Source organism: Microcebus murinus, chromosome 8 (assembly GCF_040939455.1).
Source record: "Microcebus murinus isolate Inina chromosome 8, M.murinus_Inina_mat1.0, whole genome shotgun sequence".
In the NCBI taxonomy this organism is placed as follows: domain Eukaryota; kingdom Metazoa; phylum Chordata; class Mammalia; order Primates; family Cheirogaleidae; genus Microcebus; species Microcebus murinus.
In genome coordinates this window covers 24,247,276-24,267,731 of record NC_134111.1, presented here as the reverse complement: position 1 = coordinate 24,267,731, position 20,456 = coordinate 24,247,276, and the positions used below count along the sequence as shown (strand labels likewise).

The 20,456-nt window shown below is 35.2% G+C and overlaps 1 protein-coding gene and 1 pseudogene across 2 annotated transcripts in view; one reads left to right on the top strand and one right to left on the bottom strand.

The window, feature by feature from the left end:
- LRP1B (LDL receptor related protein 1B) overlaps nt 1-20,456 on the top strand; it is a 1,745,675-nt gene that overhangs the window by 451,143 nt on the left and 1,274,076 nt on the right. The gene's annotated exons all lie outside the window — the stretch shown is intronic.
- Nucleotides 1,287-1,986, bottom strand: LOC105859101 (uncharacterized protein KIAA1143 pseudogene; annotated as a pseudogene).

Below are 20,456 nucleotides of genomic sequence, written 5' to 3'. Positions count from 1 at the left end.
CTCAACCCCGTTGAGAAATGGAATTCCAGAGACAGGGAACTTTCTTCATGGCACAAATTCTTCCACTGTTGTGTCTCCAGTCGCATCAGTTTGAAGTTGTATTCATCTCCCATTAGATATATATTAGATATTTTTTTTATAGGTGATTTTTTTTTATCTGATACAGAGGTTGGGAAACAGAACAAAACTAACTGATTACATAACTTACAAGTTAGAAAAATATGGTTATACTAATGGAAAATGAACAAGTTAATTCGAAAAAGAAATACAAATGGTCGCTTAACATTTGAAAAACAGATTAGCTTCCCTGGTAGAGCAAAGAAAATGCCAATTAAATTTAACTATTAAACACCATTTTCAATACATCAAATTGACAAAAATTAAAAGCCTGGTGCCACCCTGAGGCTGATGCACTGTTATGAGTGAGGTGAAGTAGATGCCTAGAGATGGTAAATGAATAAAATGCTAAAAACCTCTCTAGAAAACAATTTTAAAGTAAACATCAATAGCTTTAAAAATATCCAAATACTTTGATCCAGTAATTCTGCTTCCAGCAATTCATTCTAAGGAAATCATCAGAAATATACTCAGAGATGTCTATACAAGCATGTTTGACCAGTTATCGTATCACTTAGGACTGCATTTGGCAGACAGAAACCTGACAAGAGGCTTAAATAAGCATAGTGTTTATTCTTCTCATGTCTCAAGAAGTGCAGAGATCAGCAGTCCAAGGCTGGTACAGCAGGTCAAGGCATGCCATCAAGGATCCAAGCTCCCTGAGTCTTTCCACTTAACCGCCCAAAGTAAGTGGCTGCCTTCCTTATGCCTAAAAATGGCTCTGGTCCTCAGGTTTCATGTCTACACTCCAAGCAGAAGGAAGACTTCATGCTTGCCAAGTCTGTCCTCTTGCATCAAAAACTCAGCAGCTTTATTAAGCAGAATTCCAACTGCTAACTCTTAACTGGCTAGAGCTGAGTCTCATGGCCACCCTTAGCAGGGACTGGGGAGGTATTTTTAACTAGACACATTATCATTTCCCCCACCCAAAGTGGGGTTCTCCTAATGAGGAAGATACAACAGGGGATCTATTTAATTATAAAATTCTCTGCAGCTAAGAACGTCAGGTTTTCTAAATTTACTGACCTGAAAAATGCTCATGATGTAATGTCAAGGAAGAAGCAGGACACAGAACACATACAATTGTATTTATACAATTTTGTTTATACAAACAAAATGTATTTTGCTTAAAAATATATAATTTACATACACACACACCCCTAAAAAATAACAAAATGGTAATAGTAGTTAACTTTTACCAAGTTGGCATTTCAAGTCAGAGAGGTATTGATGGACAGATGTAGTTTATTTTATTAAACTTTTCCCTGTATTTTCTAAATCTTCTATAATGAACTCCTTATAATAGGAAAAAAATGTTATTTTAAAAAACATCCCATATATTTTCCAGGGAGACTATGTCCAAAATGTTTACACTTACTCATTTTCATCTTCATTGCCAAAAGAAAGGAGGCTACTGTTTTTGATTTGTTTTTGTGAGTTCTTTTTAACTGAGTCCCGATTTATTTCATCTTCACTTGTCTTTTTCTTTTTTGAGCTTGCTGTTAAACCTGAATATTTTTCATCTGAGGGACGCTTGACTGGTTTTCGATACATGATTCTTCCATCAGCTGGAGCTGGTTCTTCCTCTGCTTTGGCAGCCTTTATTTCTGCTTTAATTTTCATGACTTCTTAGGCTGACAGATCTCCTTTTCTAACCACCACCACTTGGGGCTGTTCATCTTCTTTGTCACTATAGTCACCATCTTCATCTGGGAGCTGAGGCTGGATTCTCTTAGTCTCTACGGTGGGCCCTTCCCTGTAGCCGACCCGCTCCTTGAAGCGGGCCAGAAACGCCGGCTGGGCTGGTCCCACGTACGACACCTGGTTCCGCTTGCTCATGGCAGCTCTGAGGAAAGAGAAGCTCCCCGGCCGACACTCAGATATTTTGTAATTTTTTTATAATAGCATCATAGGATCACAGGGACAAGAAAAGTCTTTGTGATCCAATTTACTTTCATGCTTCACTCATCTTATGTCTTTTTTTTTTTTTTTTTTTTTTTTTTTTTTTTTTTAGATTATTTTACCCTAATCATCCCACTTGTTAAGCTTCTCTATAGAACATTTCGCTAGCCTCTGGGATTTAGAAAGAATAGAATGGATGGGCCTGACTCTGGATGGTTTTACAAACCAGATTACATAAATCTATGTACAGCAAACTTTTCATGAGACCCAAACATTGTCATTTGAGTCTTCCGATCACAAAGAATTTGTTCTCTTTAATGATGTAAACTCTGTTTCCGGCAGGAGCTCAGAAGACTAGAATAACATTATAAAATAGACTAAATTTGAACTCAGAAGCACCTTCATTTATTTCATGATGGCTGCCTTCTATTTCTAGGCACTCTGTCTCCCCACAAACACTTGGGACCCCCAAGCTCTCATTATATCAGAAATGCTACTGAGCGGTTACTCTAATGAGTAGTGTAACTCTTCCTCAACCAAAGCTGGTCTCTTTCCTTTCCTCAAGCAAACTTTGGCTACTCTTATCTAGTTGTATATAGTACAAGTTGTCTCACATCTGGAAACATTTGTAGTCTTGAAAATTGAGAGTTGATATATTCTTAGGACTTTCTGAAAACCCTCCCTAACCTTCCAGACAAAGTTTAAGTCCCAGTTCATTACATGCTTCCACCTTGTACTTTTCTTTTTTAGCACTTAAATACCACTGGATTTCATTAATTATTTATATAAATATATATTAATAATAATATGTAATATATGCCTCCCTGAATATAGGGAGTGTTCCATGGAGGCTGGCACTCATGTGTCTGGTTCAATCTGTAATTCCCAGAAGATAATATCCCAGTGCCTGGCACATAAAAGACATAGGCAATCTCAACGAGTATTTGCCGAATGAATGAAGAGTATTCTATTTCTGAAAAAAAAAAAAATGTCAGACTAAGAAAAGACTTGTATGTTTGCAGATAGCATTCATTTACATATATGCTTTTTTTTTTTTTTTTTTTTTTTTTGAGACAGAGTCTTGCTTTGTTGCCCAGGCTAGAGTGAGTGCCGTGGAGTCAGCCTAGCTCACAGCAACCTCAGACTCCTGGGCTCAAGCGATCCTCTTGCCTCAGCCTCCAGAGTAGCTGGGACTACAGGCATGTGCCACCATGCCTGGCTAATTTTTTCTATATATATATATATATTAGTTGGCCAATTAATTTCTTTCTATTTATAGTAGAGATGGGGTCTCGCTCTTGCTCAGGTTGGTTTTGAACTCCTGAACTCAAACAAGCCGCCCTCCTCAGCCTTCCAGAGTGCTAGGATTACAGGTGTGAGCCACCACACCCGGCCCATATATGCTTTTTGATTAGCTACTTTATGCCAGATTATGTACTAGATGCTAGAAGTACAAAATTAAGTATGTCTTTACTTTCATCTACTCTGAATGATAGTTTAAAGTCAGATTTAGTATCAGAAAGAATTCTGGAAGAACACAATGGGGTATTAGTGTTAGTTTTTATTATAGAGTGACTAGAAGTATCTTATTGCCCTTTCTCTAACCCCCACACTTCTAACACCAGTTCCCACCCTTAATCACTGTCAGGTATGAGTATACCCCAGTATTCTGGCCTTGGATAAAGTTGATTCCCAGAGTTTAACTTACATTTCAGAGTTCCCCTGCAGAATCAGGTTGATACTACCCTCTGTGGGCTTTGCCCAAGATCCATCCTGGCTTGGCATTTTCCCCTTTCTATTTCCCCTCCTCCGTTCCCTGACCAGTCAGCCAAGGGAGAACATTCTCAATCAAACATTTGCACACGAATCCTCATCTCATGATTTGCTTCTGGGGAACCTGACCTTAGACTAATATTTTCTACTCATGTTTGTTATATCTCGATGACAATCTTATACTCAGTTGTTATGGAGCAATTATGAATAAAACCATTGCTTCTCAAGTATTATTTTAATTCAAGAACTAGATTCATCTTTGAAATTCTTACCTCACTAATTGTTATATAATCCTTTTAAATCCCAAGGATTTCTATACATACTAGTCTTTGCCAAATTAGTAGATTAGAGTTTATCAAAATTCATCTTCTCTGAAATGAAAAGGTTTCAGACTTCTGGAAACAAAGGCTGAACTAGCTATAGTACATGATAACATTGTGTATTAGTTTTAATCTAATTGAGATGCCTTTTATGAGTTTAATTTTGAATAGATTTGGACAGTAGTAATGTTGAAAGAGTATGACATTTTAACACTTCAGATATTCCCAGCCACAGTTTTAAGCAGAATATGGCAAGTTGTGAATCTTTGACAATATGAAATAACCCAATACAAGACTTCACACATTTTCCATTGGGAAATAAGTGCCAGAATTTTCAAAGTAAGGGATTCATTTTTTGTTTCAATGTGCAGGCAAGCTGTACTTTTAATTAGAAAACACTTATTGTTTCAGTGTGTCTGCAATAGTCTCTAATTTTGCCAGATGAGTCTGCTCTTTACCCAAAATGTAAAACTCCTACTAGCCTATCCCATTGTTAGATTAGATATTCAATATTGTATCTTATCTGCTTCCAATGCTTCATCTCTGGTTCCTGTTCACTCCTCTATACTCATCCTCTTTCTCTTGCTGTAGGTTAAGTGAAAATGATTGTGCCCTCAATCCACTTATCTGATTTTCTATATTACAGGGATTGTTACACATTTTTAAAATCAAGTGTTATGTTTTCTCATACACAATGCATATGTGCAATTGAAAAATCATTTCCTCATTTATTGATTGCTTCAATAACAAATATCCTTTAAGCACCTACTAGATTCTAGGGACAGTGCTAGGTAGTGGGCTAAAGATCCTATCTCCAAATACAGTCACATTTTGAGGTACTGGGGGTTAGGGCTTCAACATATGAATTTTGGGGGAACACAAACTAACCCATAATATACATGACACATATATAAAATTGTAAGCTAGAAGAAGAGTAAAGACATTCCAACAGGAGCCACAGACTGTACAAAGGTAAGAGTAAATGAAAGAGGGTGTGTATTTAGAAATGGTAAAAAGTTGAAGGCTGATGGAGCCTAGAAATGTGGCTAAGTGACCTTTTCTAAAAATGGCATCATCCTGTAAGTCTGATCACTTATTGGAAATGGGTGCCTTGCTTCATAGCTACCATTTCAACCACATTTTATGTTAGTTACTTATATATCATCTCTAATACCATAATCATTGGTATGGTACATACAGCATGTATTATTTTCTTCTTGATTAATGGAAGAAATATAGGTTCAGATGGGTTAGATCTTTTATTCATTTATTCATTCATTTATCCATTTATTCATTCATTCAAGAAATATTTAAGAGATGCTTCCCATGTTCAGGTACTAGATGGTAGAGAAAGAATAGGTCCTCATAGAGCTTAGACTCTAGAGAAAAAAAAAACTGATATTACATAACTAATTCACCAAAATGTGATATGTGATGAAGAGGAAGTAGTCAAGCTTCTGTCTCTTAAAGTGATCTAGCCTTGACATATACTTATTCAGAAGGACAAACTCTAGGAGAAACATGTTAATGTACCACATGATACAATTAAAGGTAAACATGGAAATGTTTAAAGCTGGCACAGTTTCCTTCATTAAATACAATAGCATTCTCCTAGAGCAGCTGAGGGCAGCGAAGTAAAGTGGCATTATTAGATAAGACTTTAAATTCCTCTGCCTGTTGTGTTGTAACCTAACCCCACTTTTCACACTGATCTTCCCCATGTGATGTAAAATGACATTGCTGCCTGCACAGAACTTATCCCCAAAGTCAGTCTATTTGGAACCTTCTGCAGAATTGGATACCAGCAGCCACCTCTGGTATACACATTTTTGTATACACACATTTTTGTAATGGAGAATTATATTCTCAATGGGGTTTTCACCTCTGACAACCCTTTCTAGTCTCTTCTGCTAATTTCTCTTCCATGCCTTTACCCCTGAAATATTAATTTCCTCCAGGGCCCTGTTTTCAATCCTCTAATTTTCTCATTTATCACTCTCCTTTACTAATAATACAATTAGAATCAGAATCATGGCTGACTTGTATGATTTTTCTGATGGTGGTGGTGGTTTTCTGAGTGTTTCCTATATGCCAGGTACTGTGATAAGCATAAGAAGCTTAGAAAGGCAACTTAATCCTTTCTATCCCTGGCTTTAATTTCTACCTATATGCTAATGACTCCCAAACATATGCCTTCAGTCTGCCATATTTATATTTCCAAGGAAGTGGTATATTCCTCTCCCAAGTGGCCCACTGCAAACTCAGGCTGCCCCAAACCAGCCCCACCAAAAATGCCTTGCCCTGTATTTTCCTGTCTCTGTAACTCCATGTAATATACATAAAGTATCTAATTGTTAATTCTTTCCTTTTCTTCACTGTCCATGCCACATTAAGTCCAACTACAAAATGTTGTCTCTTTTATTTTTATTCTCTCTCCCTTAGTCTCAATACAGATACAACCCAATGACTATTTTTGTAAATAAAGTTTTGCTGGAACACAGCTACACTCATTCATTTACGTATTTTCTGTGACTATTTTCATGCTACGATGGCAGAGCTGGTTGCAACAGAGACTTTATGGACAGAAAAACCTAAAATATTTAATACTTGGTCTTTTGCAGAAAAAAATTGCTGACTCCTGCTCTAGCATAAATACTCATTATCTTATCTCTTTTGTAGACCCATGTGATGCTACACAGTGTCATTTATCCAGGCCCCAATCCGTCTTCCACATCTATGATTTATACTTGCAAACTCAATCTTTGCCAAGTAATAGCTCAATTAAAAAATAATAATAACAAGACTTTAATGGCTGTAAATTGCCCAAATGAAAAATGTTAACTTCTATATTATTTATGTAACAAAATATTCTAAAATTTAGTGACTTTGTGGATTGACTAGACAGTTCTTGTGCTATTCTCATGTGGTAGGAATTGTGTGGCTGCCTTCACTGATAGGTAATAGGAGAACTGGCTCAGTTAGGATGTTGGGATGGCTGGGTCCTTCTTTCTGCCATAGTCCCTTATCCTCAAGGAGACCATCCTGAGCTGCCTTTTAGGGAAAACATGCCCTTCTCAGCTTCCTGACACCCCCTCTACTCTATTGCCGTACACCTGCCTCTTTTTATGTTATCTGCTTTGCTCTTCTTATAAGCCTTGGAATTAGCAAGCCCTAAAATGCTTATATTTCATTTCTGTTTTGAAAAAAACTAACTCCCATGCAGATACTGACATTAACATATTATCTAATGTCGAATGGTGTTAGGTATAGTTTATCTACCAGTTTATTATTGTTACAAATGTTGTGTGTTTAGGATATCAGATCTTTTAGCTGAAAATCTGCTTGTTGATCTCCTCGAGAATTTTCTTCTTTTATATGATACCTATGAAATTATGAAATTTTCTTTTCCATGAAATGAAATAATTTCTTTGACTAGCTGTTTGGGTTTGATGTAAAAATAGAATCGCACCAGATGAAATAAATTAGAGTTTGGCAAGAGTACCTTTTCATTTGTTGTACTTATTTAAGGCATTTGTTAGGTGGATTTGTGGATGACGGAATACTCTAGAATATCATTTGAACTTTGTTCTATTAATGACAGGAGTGGGAGCAGAAGGTAATAAAAGTGTGCATTTATGCGTATGTGGAATACTGATTTGAATAAAGAAGGATGTTTTGGCTAACAAAAGATTATTTCAGAAAGACTTAATACATGGAAAGTTATATTGCTTATAAAGCTACTGACTGATCAACTGCCAAGGACAATATAAATATATAACATACACACACACACACACACACACACACACACACACGCCGTCACCCCAGGAAATTCCTAAGTTCACCAAAAATACTACTACTTTCCTACAGCCTCTAGTGATATCCAAGTTAGAGTCATAATGTTTTTAAAATTGGCCCTTGTTTCAGCTCAAATTAATTAGTTAGAAATTACTGAAAAGAGAAACGTATAATTGAAGCAATGATGACAGGCTTTTACTAACAATGGTATGAATAACTTAACAGAGGCCCTTGAAATTTGGTTAATTTGAATTCTAATGGATCATCATACCTATGGAATATAATTCATTTGATGGCAATTCTATTCATAATAGCGACTCTTTATGAAAATTGAACATTTGAGTTAAACTGCATTTATAGCCAAGAATAAAATTTATTTGATCCATAAGACAGACTTCATCAAGAATTAAATGTTCTTTCTTGAGAAATCCACATTAGAAAATAAATTATGAATGATCTTTCAAGATTGAATTTATTATCTTGTTGTATGTAACTTTACATTTCTTTTGGTTATTTGCTACACACTCTGTAATTTCTAGAACCTTAAATATAAACTTGGTGTATTGCTAATTAAACATAATTTATGCTGCCTTTTAGTTAAGTAGGCATATATAATCATTTTGGGTCTCAAAGAACTTCCTCCTAAAATCAGTAGAACTGTAAAAAATTTGCTTTGTCAATTCTTTTTAAAATAGTGGTTTTGTGTGAAGGATATTGGGCTTCAAGTTCATTGTCCCAAAAGGGCCTAGAAATCCTAACTAACTTGGCATTAAAAATTTTAATATTTATATAAATTGGGTTTCTCTTATGTTACAGTACTTCATACTTGTGCTAAATTATATATGCTTCTAAGCCTTCCTTCTATCACCACACACTTGTGTGTATTTAAATTATGTAGCTAATAGTGGATCTATATGGGTATGGAACATAGTCCTAGATACATAATAGATACTCAAAAAGGGATTGTCAAAATGGAATGGCTATGTAATACATACTTTATATGCACACATTTGCATTTGTAAAGGTCTCTACTCATGGAAACTTTTAATCACTTAGGTTGTCAACACAATATGACAATTTTTTAAATTTTATTTAAAAGTAAAAATTCATATTTAAACATCACACATCAAACAATTGCACTGCTTTTCTCACAATGCAATTTGATAATCACTGAGAGAATAAAACCATCCTTTAATTAGCAACATTTAGGTAAATGCCAGATGTAGAAAGAAAAAGAGTCTTTGTTTTGAAATGTATCTTTTGATTATTTCTAATATCATAACAACCTGATGTTCAAGCTTCAACATTAAGATACACATGTTTAAACATTGACTCAAAAACAATTTTAGTAATTATTACAATACTTATAGAGAGAGTATCAGAGATAGAAGAAACATTTGCCTTTAATGTCTTACAAGGGATTTCTTCATATGCTAGAAAATTAAACTCAGTATCTTCCAACATGATGAGCCTGTGGTAATTTTAGGAAGAATGGTTGTATCTGAGTGACATTATTTGTATGACTACTATATATAACAGCCAGAAACTGCTGTTTAATGTTAAGGCAGGTGACATCATGTGTCGAAGAATCTGGTTTCTGAAGCTAGAATGCCTGACTTCAATTTCTAGCTCAGCTCTATTTAACAAGTTACATAACCACTTTGTGTTTGTTTCTCCATTAACAAAGTAGCTATACCAATCATACCTACCTCATAAGCTTTCTATTATATAATGATTAAATGAGTTAATGTATACAAAATATTTAGAACAATATCTGACACTCACTAAGCTCTATGTTAAGTGTTCCATCAAAAACATCTGTTTTATAATGCTACATTAGTATAAATAAGACCCATTTTCATCCTTGGAATTGTGCATTTGTGCACACAGTAATTTAGAAATATATTTCCTACTAGACAGAGAGATAATTGTAACCTAACAGCAAATGACTGTATAACCTTGAACAAGTCAATTAACAGTCTTGACGTGTGTTTTCTCCAACTACAAAATGGCAAAATTGTTCTACATGATTTCTAAAGTCCCTCCTGTCTTCAAAAATAATCCAAGATTCCATAGATTTAGTCTGTTACATTCAAGCAAAATATTTTATAACAATAGACCAATAAAAATGAAAACAAACGAGTAATTCATTATAGTTCTTAATAAAAAATAAGTGATCAAAAATATTAAAGGAAAGCCATGTTCACATGAATCTTTATTTTATTATATCACAATTTTCATGGACAGGGACACTTATTATTAATACATGGATTAATTAGAGATAAAACTCTGCCCAACAATATGTTGTTTTGGATTGTCATTCCATTATGCAAATTGGAAGTTTCAAATTTAGTCTGATAACATCAGGAAAGGCTCTATAAGACTCAAATATAAACTTGTCTTAGGCGTAAACACAATTCTCCTTCCTTATTATTCTACCCTTTATACTTAATAAAAGAAAAAGACTTTAAGACTTGTAAACATCTGGTTTTATTTCATATTATTTAATTATTTATTTGGTATGAAAAGCCTGAACAGAAAGCCTTTCAAAATAAGATAGTGACCAAGGAGATCAAATTTAGATAATGTGTTAAAGTTTCTAAATATGTCAATTTTACTCAGTATACTATAAATCAGTCCTCCTTTCTCTCCCTCAATTTATTGATATAAAGGATTTGGGGTTTGGATTGTTAATGTTTGGTGTTAATGTTCGGCGTTAGTAAAGCAAGAATAGAGCATTTGCATAAGACAAACTTCTATAAAATTATTCTAAGTAATCTCAAATCTATTCTCTGTATCAATAAATTATAAAAACTAGAGTAATAAAATTATCAGCATTGAACCTATCCCTAACATAGAACCATCTTATTTCTATACTTACTAGTATAATACCAAAACAACCTATCATAAATATAATACCACTTGAAGATTGAAGGAGTGGCTTGATGAAACTCTTCTAGCCATGTTTATTGGGGGACAGATTAAAGCAGTCCTTCTATACTTAAAAGAGAACTATAAAAGAAATTGTAAATGAGTATTTTAGAAAGAGTTGTGATACATAACGACTCCCAGGAGTACTTCAGATTTGCATGTATTGTGGCCCAAGGCTGGACCGCCATCTTTCCTAGCCCTAGTGGCTTGAGATAAAAGACAGACACAGCTAGAAGTGGAGGTTCTGCTCTGCTGAAGCCTGGGGAGAAAATCAAGTGAGATGGAGAAACAAGCAGGTGAGCAGGGAAGCACATGTGACAGATGGAGAGAGAATATCTCAGGATTGTCAGACTCCTCCAAACCCTGAATCTGCTCTGGAGGCCCAGGAGCCCACATGTTCACAGCATCTTTCCAATAAATTTCCCTCTAGCTTCAGGCAGCTCAAATAAGGGTTCAGTGACCTTTCAACCAAAAACACTACTTCCTTGAAATTATAGTGACTGTGTAGCCTCCCCAAATTTTCAGCTTCTTGTAAAACTGTTTGCAGGTCTGATTTGTATATTCCATTACATATACATAACAAGTTTGAGAAAACCTCATGCAATAGAATATTTAGGTTTATCTACCTTTCTCCCCCCTTGCAATTTAAGGTCAACTTCCAATGTCCTGGGTCCACCCCAACCCCATCTTTCATAAAACAGGGTTTTGAATACAAATTCCTATAGTTGGCTGGTTCCAAATCTTAGTGGTGTTTCAACTTCTTCCCATGAGAATTTTTGCTTACTTCATCATGCTAGCTAGATCTTTCACTGGGAAGCAGCCACAATGAGTATTCAATATCCAAAACCCACTTTGTAGTGACCGTAAACTTGAAGGATACATGGTGGTCTTACTATTGTAGCAAAGATTCTTGTGGGAAAGTGTGAAAGTGCTGTGGAAAGTACTATATATATATATATGAAGGAACATACGAAATATTACAAACCACAACTGTTGTAAATGCACACCTGGTTCTCTATGCCTGACACTTACTGATTTTGCAATCTTCATGTATTTATTGATTGATTGACCTAAACCTCCATCAAATGCATTAGTATCCTGAGGTGGCTTAGGCAGGTACATTTAATTTACTGCCATAGAATCACAATCACCTGATGCCATAGAAACTGCCTGGTTACCTTGAACCTCATTCTAATTCACAGTGTAGTTTCAGCAGTTAGTTCCTTGCAATACATGTATACTAGAATATGTTAGTAGAGCTTCCAGAATTTAACTAAGAATTGATATGTCTGACTGTATCTTTTGCTATTACAGGATATGCATTTACAGTGTTCTACTGGCCTTGATGCCAAGAGCACTCTGCCTGTGTTACGTGCAGAATTCATATTAGAAGTTGCCGCTTTCTTTTCTATGACATGTACTAATACAGTTTCTCTGGCCTGGACTTTTTCTTGAGCCATTATAAATTGTCAATTTGGTTCAGTCTCTAGTCCCCATTGAAACTCTTCATCATGAACTCTACACACGACGATCTTGCCACATGCCCGCTAATAAATCCCCTAAATTACGGCATTGAGAAAAATGGCACAGCTCTGAGAAATCAACAGCCATGGCCTCACCAAGCTTTGAATTCAATGGGTGGAATTTAAGTCTCAGAACAATAACTAATAGTGCTGCTTTGATGTGAACTTCCAGTAACCTCACGGATTCATCAAATGCCTTATCCTTACCTGAAGCAGGGATATTGAGAGATCATGTTATAATATGGTAAGACTTCTGACTAAGGCCTTCCAAGTTTTTATTATATAAATATATGATTACTACAAATTAAAATAGACAAGCAACACTAGTCTTCACAACCCATATTAATGAAATTATCCCACCGCACAGACCCCCCCCCCCCCCGGTGTTCTGTGTACAACGTTCCTTAGCATATGAAGGAACTACAGGAAGCCACTCTTGAGGACCCCTTAATATATGACAGAAGGCAGAAATTCTTCCCTTGGCATATATTTGATTACAGAGTTGAAAAAGTCTGTGAGGTTTATGAAGTAGTGGGAAAGTGGTGGATTAAGGGTTGGAAAGTTTGGATTCTACCTGCCCATTTTATTACCTCAAACAAATAACTGACTGTCTCAAAAACAAAGTAATTGGATTTGGTAATTTTTTAAAGTTTCATTCCTTCAAACATTCAGTGAATGAGTCAGAACGGTAGATAGAAAAACATTAACAGCTCCCTAACTATTGTTATCCTCCCTAACACTCTGCATGTCCTGTCTTAGTGGGAAGCCCGCCCATCATCAGTATGACTGAGCCTCAATAGAGCTTGTCTGTCAATGTTGCTAAAGAATCCATCTGGGAGACAGAAGTGTGCCACTATGTTTATTCATATTGTCTTAATTTCCATTTATCTAGTCATACACAGCATTGTTATAAGAAATCATACCATCAAAACAAAGCCTGGGGTAAATATTAATAACTGCTTTCTCTGCTACCATCTCCTTCATATATTTATCCAACTTTATTTAGATATATATTTCTTTGAGAAATAGCTTCCAAGTTGAGTATTTTTTTCTGAAACCAAATTCCTGTTTCAATATTTCTCTTAAAAAAAAATGAAAGAGAATGTTCTCAATGGGAAAGCATAAAAGAAAATTCCACTAGGAGACAGTAGTCAAGAGCTTTATAATGTCACTATCATGCTAAATAAAGCTTAAATGGAATAGGAGGAGAGCTGTCTCCTTGGGACTCGTAGCTGGTAAAATTGAGGGAAGTTGCATGTTATGATTTGATCCACATATATTTAGTATATAATAAATATAAAACTTTGGCTAAAATATAAATGAAAGTAGAGACCATTTTAATGTTGGTCTGTTACTTTAAACTAGTGTGTAAATATTACATATTTGTAAAAAGAATCAGCTATGGGCTTGATTTTAAAACATGTAAAAAATTTTCAACTGAAGTATATACTTGAGATGCTCCAAAATATTTTAAATGTTGTATGATTAAAAATAATATTTGCTTGTACCACTTTTCAGTGGCACATCTATTATGAAAAATTATAGGGTCCTATACTATAAGATAATCTTCAATTAAATACTTCAGTTATATTAAGGTTATCATATTTAACAATAAAAATCCAAGACACACAGATTTGAATTTCAGATAAACAATAAATAAATATTCATATAAGTATGTCTCATGCAATTATTTTTATATTCTACTAAAGAAAGATTCATTATTTGCCTTGGACTCAAATTTAACTATGTGCTCTGTTATTTTATCTGGCAATCCTTGCTATATGTTTAATGATATTTACTTATTTTATTTTTATAGATTTATTTATATAAAAATCTGGGAAGTTATACACTAGCTTTGACACTATACTTACAATAAACATACTATTAAGATTAGAATACTTTGGCTGGGTGCAGTGGCTCATGCCTGTAAACCTAGCACTCTGGGAGGCTGAGGTGGGAGTATTACTCAAGGTCAGGAGTTCGAAACCAGCCTGAGCAAGAGTGAGACCCTGTCTCTACTGAAAATAGAAAGAAATTAGTTGGCCAACTAAAAATTTATAGAAAAACTTAGCCGGGCATGGTGGCACATGCCTGTAATCCCAGCTACTCGGGAGGCTGAGGCAGGAGGATCGCTTGAGCCCAGGAGTTTGAGGTTGCTGTGAGCTAGGCTGATGCCACCGCACTCTAGCCCAGGCAACACAGTGAGACTCTGTCTCAAGAAAAGAAAAGAAAAGAAAAGAAAAGAAAAGAAAAGAAAAGAAAAGAAAAGAAAAGAAAAGAAAAGAAAAGAAAAGAAAAGATTAGAATACTTTGAATAAAATCAAATAAATTAAATGAACAGAGGTACTTTGTTTTTGATAAAGGAATTTATTGAGAATACTGTTTTATTTATAAAGTTGACCAATTCTAATTTAGCTTCTCTTGTCCATAAGAAAGTCCAGCATGGATAACACTTGAACAATTAATATTATCTAAATGCTTATTCAATAGCTGTTGACGGTACCTAGCTCTTAAATAATGCTTATACTAAAGATGATAATGATAGACACCTGAATAGCTAGAATGTGGTAGAACAATCAATATTCATATCAAGAAATATTCTCTTAAATAATAAAGTGCAATACAATGAGAGAGATTTAGAGAAATTAGAGATTGGTGGGAAAATAGCACAAATGTAAAAGACATTGAGGCTTGTGTTTTATAGAGTGGTTTTCAAACAGGCTCCTTTTCAAGCTGACTCACTAGATGTTTCTCTTCATCTCAATATGCTTCCCACGACTTTATTGGATTCTTCAAATATGTTTTAACATCAGATGTTCTTTGCACATTACGCTCTTATTAATTTCTAAATCAGACAAATTGAAAGGGCTCCTGCTATAAAAATCTGTTTTTCTGGCTCTCACCCTTGCTATTTCCTTATCCCAACCCATTTTATGTGTGACTGTCATGGTAATAATCAGGTCAATACATCATTTATAAGTCCTTCAAAGCTTCCTTTGTTCCTAGGATGGAGCCCAAGGTTTTAACATGGCTGGAATGAACTGCATCCTCCCCACTCCTCATGATGTTCCACTCACACTAGCCAGCTCTCTGAGGAGATGTCAAACTCACCAGGAAGCAGGCTACATCATATCAGTTCTTCATATATGTTTTAGATTCTCCTGGAACCTCAATGTGGAGTGATTTCAGCAGTCAGGGCCCAGGTAAAGGGACAGGGATTTAGGTGAGAATATAAATGATTCTTACTCTCTTACCTGACACTATGTCTTTCTTGCACATTGACCTTCTTCCTTCTTTACTGCATTTACTTCAATCCAAGATTCCATTTTTTTTTTAACGTAGATTAGTTACAAAGTTATTTTCTCTTTGTACTTATTTTAGTATTCTTGATCTTGGATTGTTCTCCAACTCAGATTACACTTTCTGGTCAACTTTTTGGCAAATCGTACCTTAAGCAATATGAAATTTTCACCCATTTGTAGTCTTCCCTAAAACCAACTTTCAACCTGGTCTAGGCAAATATTTCTCTAACTTGAGCACGCATCAGAAGCATCTGAATGGCTTGTTATAAAAGGCTTGCCAAGTCCCATCCCCAGAATTTCTAATGCTCTGGGGCTGGATTACAACATAAGAATTTGCATTTCTTACATGTTCTTATGTGATGCTAATGCTACTAGTATAGGACCATACTCTGAGGACTCCATTGCACTAAGCAAATTCAAAATCAAGAATTAAAGGATGAAATGGCAATATTCTCTCCTTACCATGAAACTAACTCATCACCTCACCTTATTTATTATCCCTTTCTTAGATGCCTAAACTCTGTTAAAGAAAAATGCTCAAGATATCTTAAATTGTATTAATGACTCTTTATCTGAAGTTCTATCTATAAAACAATTTCTCTGTTACACTTTCATAGCTAGCTCCTTGGAACAAGTGTAAATATGCCTGTATAATTCTAATATCTCTATTCATGATAAGAAGCCTTACTTCATCAATTTTGTTTTTCAACTTCATGAACTTACTTTTAATCTCTCACACCTTATACTATACAGGGTTAAAAAGGCAAAATGATGCCTTCTGCTGCGCCATCCTCAGCAATACCCCCTCAGATTACTCTCAACCTCTTTCAGTCTGTTCTTATCCTGCCAGGCTCCCAATTTTCCACAAGATAATCCTGCAAACTCAGTCCTAAATTCAGTTTGAAAAGATGTAAGTGACCTGCAGTTTGTGTCATGAACTGACCTAGGAATGTGTCCTAGTCAAACACAATCCTTCCCAGATGAACAAGTAAAAATTTTAGCCTTCTATTAAGGCTTTAGCTTCTCTATTAATTAATCGTATCTGGAATCTTCTGCCTAAAACTAGATTCCCTTTTTTGTTCCTGATTCATAGCAATCTGATTTCCTTTGTCAAAGACAAAAAAAAATCATGAACAGACTGATGTGATGCTGCTAACAGAATTGGGTAGAGCAAGAGACAGCTACAGGAATCCAGTCCTTGACTCAGATTTAGTCATGACCAGAATGGATCCAAAGAGATAGAACATATCCAGGAAGTGTATATCTGAAGGCTTTGGCAATTTTAAAGGTATCTAGAAGTTTCTCCTCAATTCATCTACCACTTGCAAATCAGTCTCTGTCTGCCACAACTACCTGCTCATTCCTAACACCTGGATGAGCACATTCATTCGTTCTTTCACTGACAAAGATGTATTGAACGCATTCTGTGCATGAGGGATTTGTAGTACAACAATAGCTAGGTATGATCCCTGACTTCAAGAAACTCACAGAATGAAATGTGAAACAAATACATAAGGAAATAAGATGCCAGATTTTACCGCTATGATAGATTTCTGAATAGGATAGTGTAAGAATACAAAAGAGATAGTCTATTTGTCATGGACAAAGGAGGAGAGTCAGGAAAGAATTCATGGAAGAGAAGATGCTTGTATTGAAAAATAGTCTGCTGCTAGGAGAGGCGTGGGAAGGAGGGATTACTACAAACATCACCATAAAGTCAACAAGGCAAGAATTTTATATTTTTTTTTAGTAGATGAGAGAAGTGAAATACTTTGACATACTGTAAAATTATTTGACTCCATGAATGTCATGAGCTTAATTAGTGGTGGGATTCAGTCAAGAACTCAGGCATTCTCATTGCAGGTCCAGTCTTTTTATACCATCCCAAATTGAACGTTTCCTCTCAGCACAAAACTCAAGATGATTATGTTTAATTTAGAAGTTGCTAGCTGCACAATTTTTTCCTGAATTGCATCATTAGTCTCACTATAAAATCTTCCAAGTGAGAGATGACATAAGAAGTCTCTCAGGATACTCTGCCAGAATTCCACACATATCTGTATTCCAACACTTATTTATTTATTTATATAAAATTTCTGTTTTATATAGAAGGGAAAAAGATATTTTTCTTATTTTTTATTTATCTAAGCCCACCTATATTTATTCTCTGAGCTCTTATTTGTATACTTCAAATAATAACCTGATATTATTTTAGTATTTAAGTTAAAATTGTGATCATTTTATAGGAAAGATTCAAATTTTATCCTGGGCAAAAATATTTTAGATTGTTAAAACCAGTCAATGACCTTTAAAGATTACCATTAAGATACTACCATTTGATTCAGCAATCCCACTATTGGGTATTTACCCAAAGGAAAAAAAAGACATTCTATTAAAAAAGACATCTGTACTCAAATGGTTATAGCAGCACAATTTATAATTGCAAAGATGGGGAAACAGCCCAAGTGCCCATTAATACATGAGTGGATTAATCAAATGTGGTATATGCATAACATGGAATTTTACTCAGTCACACAAAAAAAATGGCAACTTCTTGCATTATTCTAAGTGAAGTATTACAAGAAAGGAAAAACAAACACCACTTGTACTCACCACTAAATTGGTACTAATCAATCAACACTTATGTGTACATATGGAAGTAACATTCATCCACTAGCAGACAGGTGGGAAGGAGAGGAGGGGATGTGTAAATTCACACCTAAGAGGTTCAGTGTGGGCTGTCTGGGGGATGGGCATGCTTGCAGCCCTGACTCCAGTGGTGCAAGGGCACTTTATGTGACCAAAGCATTTGTACCCTCATAATATTCTGATTTTTTTAAATGATACTTATCTGTGCGATTAAAAAAAAAATAGGAGGAAGTTACTCCCTGTTCTAAAATTCTAAACTTTTTGGAGAAATGGAGTTACCATGAATTAATAGGGTTACAAGTAAGCAGAACACTATAAAGTGAAAGCTTAGAAGATATAAATTGAGGGTCATATTATGTATGAGGCATTAGCATAAATGACCAAGCATGTCTAGTCTCAACCACAATAATTGAGTTTTGTGAAAATCCTCTGAAGTTTATAAACAAGTTCACTAGAGAAGTATTGTTGCTCTTAGCCAGGGAAGATAGCACTAGGCTGTGGAAACAAATTGAATGAATGCTCAGTGACTTAAAGTTTTCCCCTGGTAGGACATGCTTCCTCTATCTTGTACCTATATAATCAGGAACATTTGGCTTCCAAGTTTGCTAAGGCAGGGCAGAGAAGAATAGAAATTACTTTAGATATTTTTTAAAACTCAGAAAACTTCTGCCCAGTAGATTGACTAGAATGTCATCTTATGGTTCCAACCTAGCTGCAAAGGAATGTGGAAAGAAGAAATAGTGAGCACACAATGTTCCCCTGGCCAAAGCCTTGGCAATGTCACGAAATATATACTATTAAGTGAATATAACCCCTTAGAAGTCTGGTTATCAATATTAATAGAGGTGGAGGAGTAGGAGAAGAGGAAGAAGAAACAGCTACATTGAAACCAGAAACTTCATTGCTTTTCTCTCTATACCCACTGCTACTATCCTGGCAAAGCTATAGCTTTGTCCCCTCCCTGGCCTGACTCTGGCCTCTGCTGCATGATCACGCAGTAGCTAGAGCCCAATGGCTTTCAGTTTTCTAATGGAGATGGTGCTCCTTTCATCTCATGAACAAATCAACCCATCCTTAAAGCCTTGCTCAGATTTCCCTGACAAGTGGAGTCTCCCCAGAGTTTTAGAGCTGAAAAAGAACTACATTCCCTATCCTCTTGATTACTTGAGCATTTTCCTATTTAATTAGTTACTCATATTGTTCTCCATATTTCTATGAGTTCTCTTTACAGCTGAATTACAAACTTCTTGGTGGGTTGTAACTAGTCCTACTTCTTGCTGTGTTAGCAATGCTTAGCAAAGTGCCTGGTATATAGAAGATTCTCACTAAATATTAATTAAATGAATTGATTAACTCATCATTACACACATTATTCTCTTTATATCACATAGCACAACATTGTGTATGCCACAATGAGCATTTGTAGACTCATTTTCCTTTTAAATTCTTTAAGATAGATTCCCATTGCCCATGGGAAGAGATATTTTAGTTGGCTCTTAAGCACATTTTATAATAGCAAATTTTGTTTTATAAATTGACTTTACTTATAATGAATTATATCTGTCTACATTGTATATATTTGGTTTTCAAATATAGATGCATACACACATTTCAATGAAAATATGGAATTCTCTTCTACAGTTTGGCCAAATGAATATAAAAGCTAAGATGTAACTCTTGGAAACTCTGCCCTGATTTTCCATTCTAATTATACGCAAATAGAAACTTGAAGAAGAAATTTGGGGAATTTTAGTTGACAGTGTTTAAGGGATTATACAAGATATCAGTACAAACAAAACTTAAATCAAAACGTATTGGATGACATATGTAGAATAGTGGCAGAAAGTTTCCATGTTTAAATCCTGGGGGTGTTACATCTCTTATAAAAATTGGTAAGAACTTATAATTCCAGGCAATTTTCTTAGGGTGAAATTTCTTCATTTTTTTGATCAAGATGCACTAAAACTTAGTGAGTAAAAAGCTAGCTTGTAGTCATTTATTTACATGCATGTGTGTGCCTATATTCTCTTTCTGTTTTGTATTTACCCCTGAGGTTGTTTGAGAAACTACCCACTCTTTGGAGAGTGTCCTGGTACCCACATGGTTTTCAGAGACCATTTAAATGTAAGTTTCTAAGAACT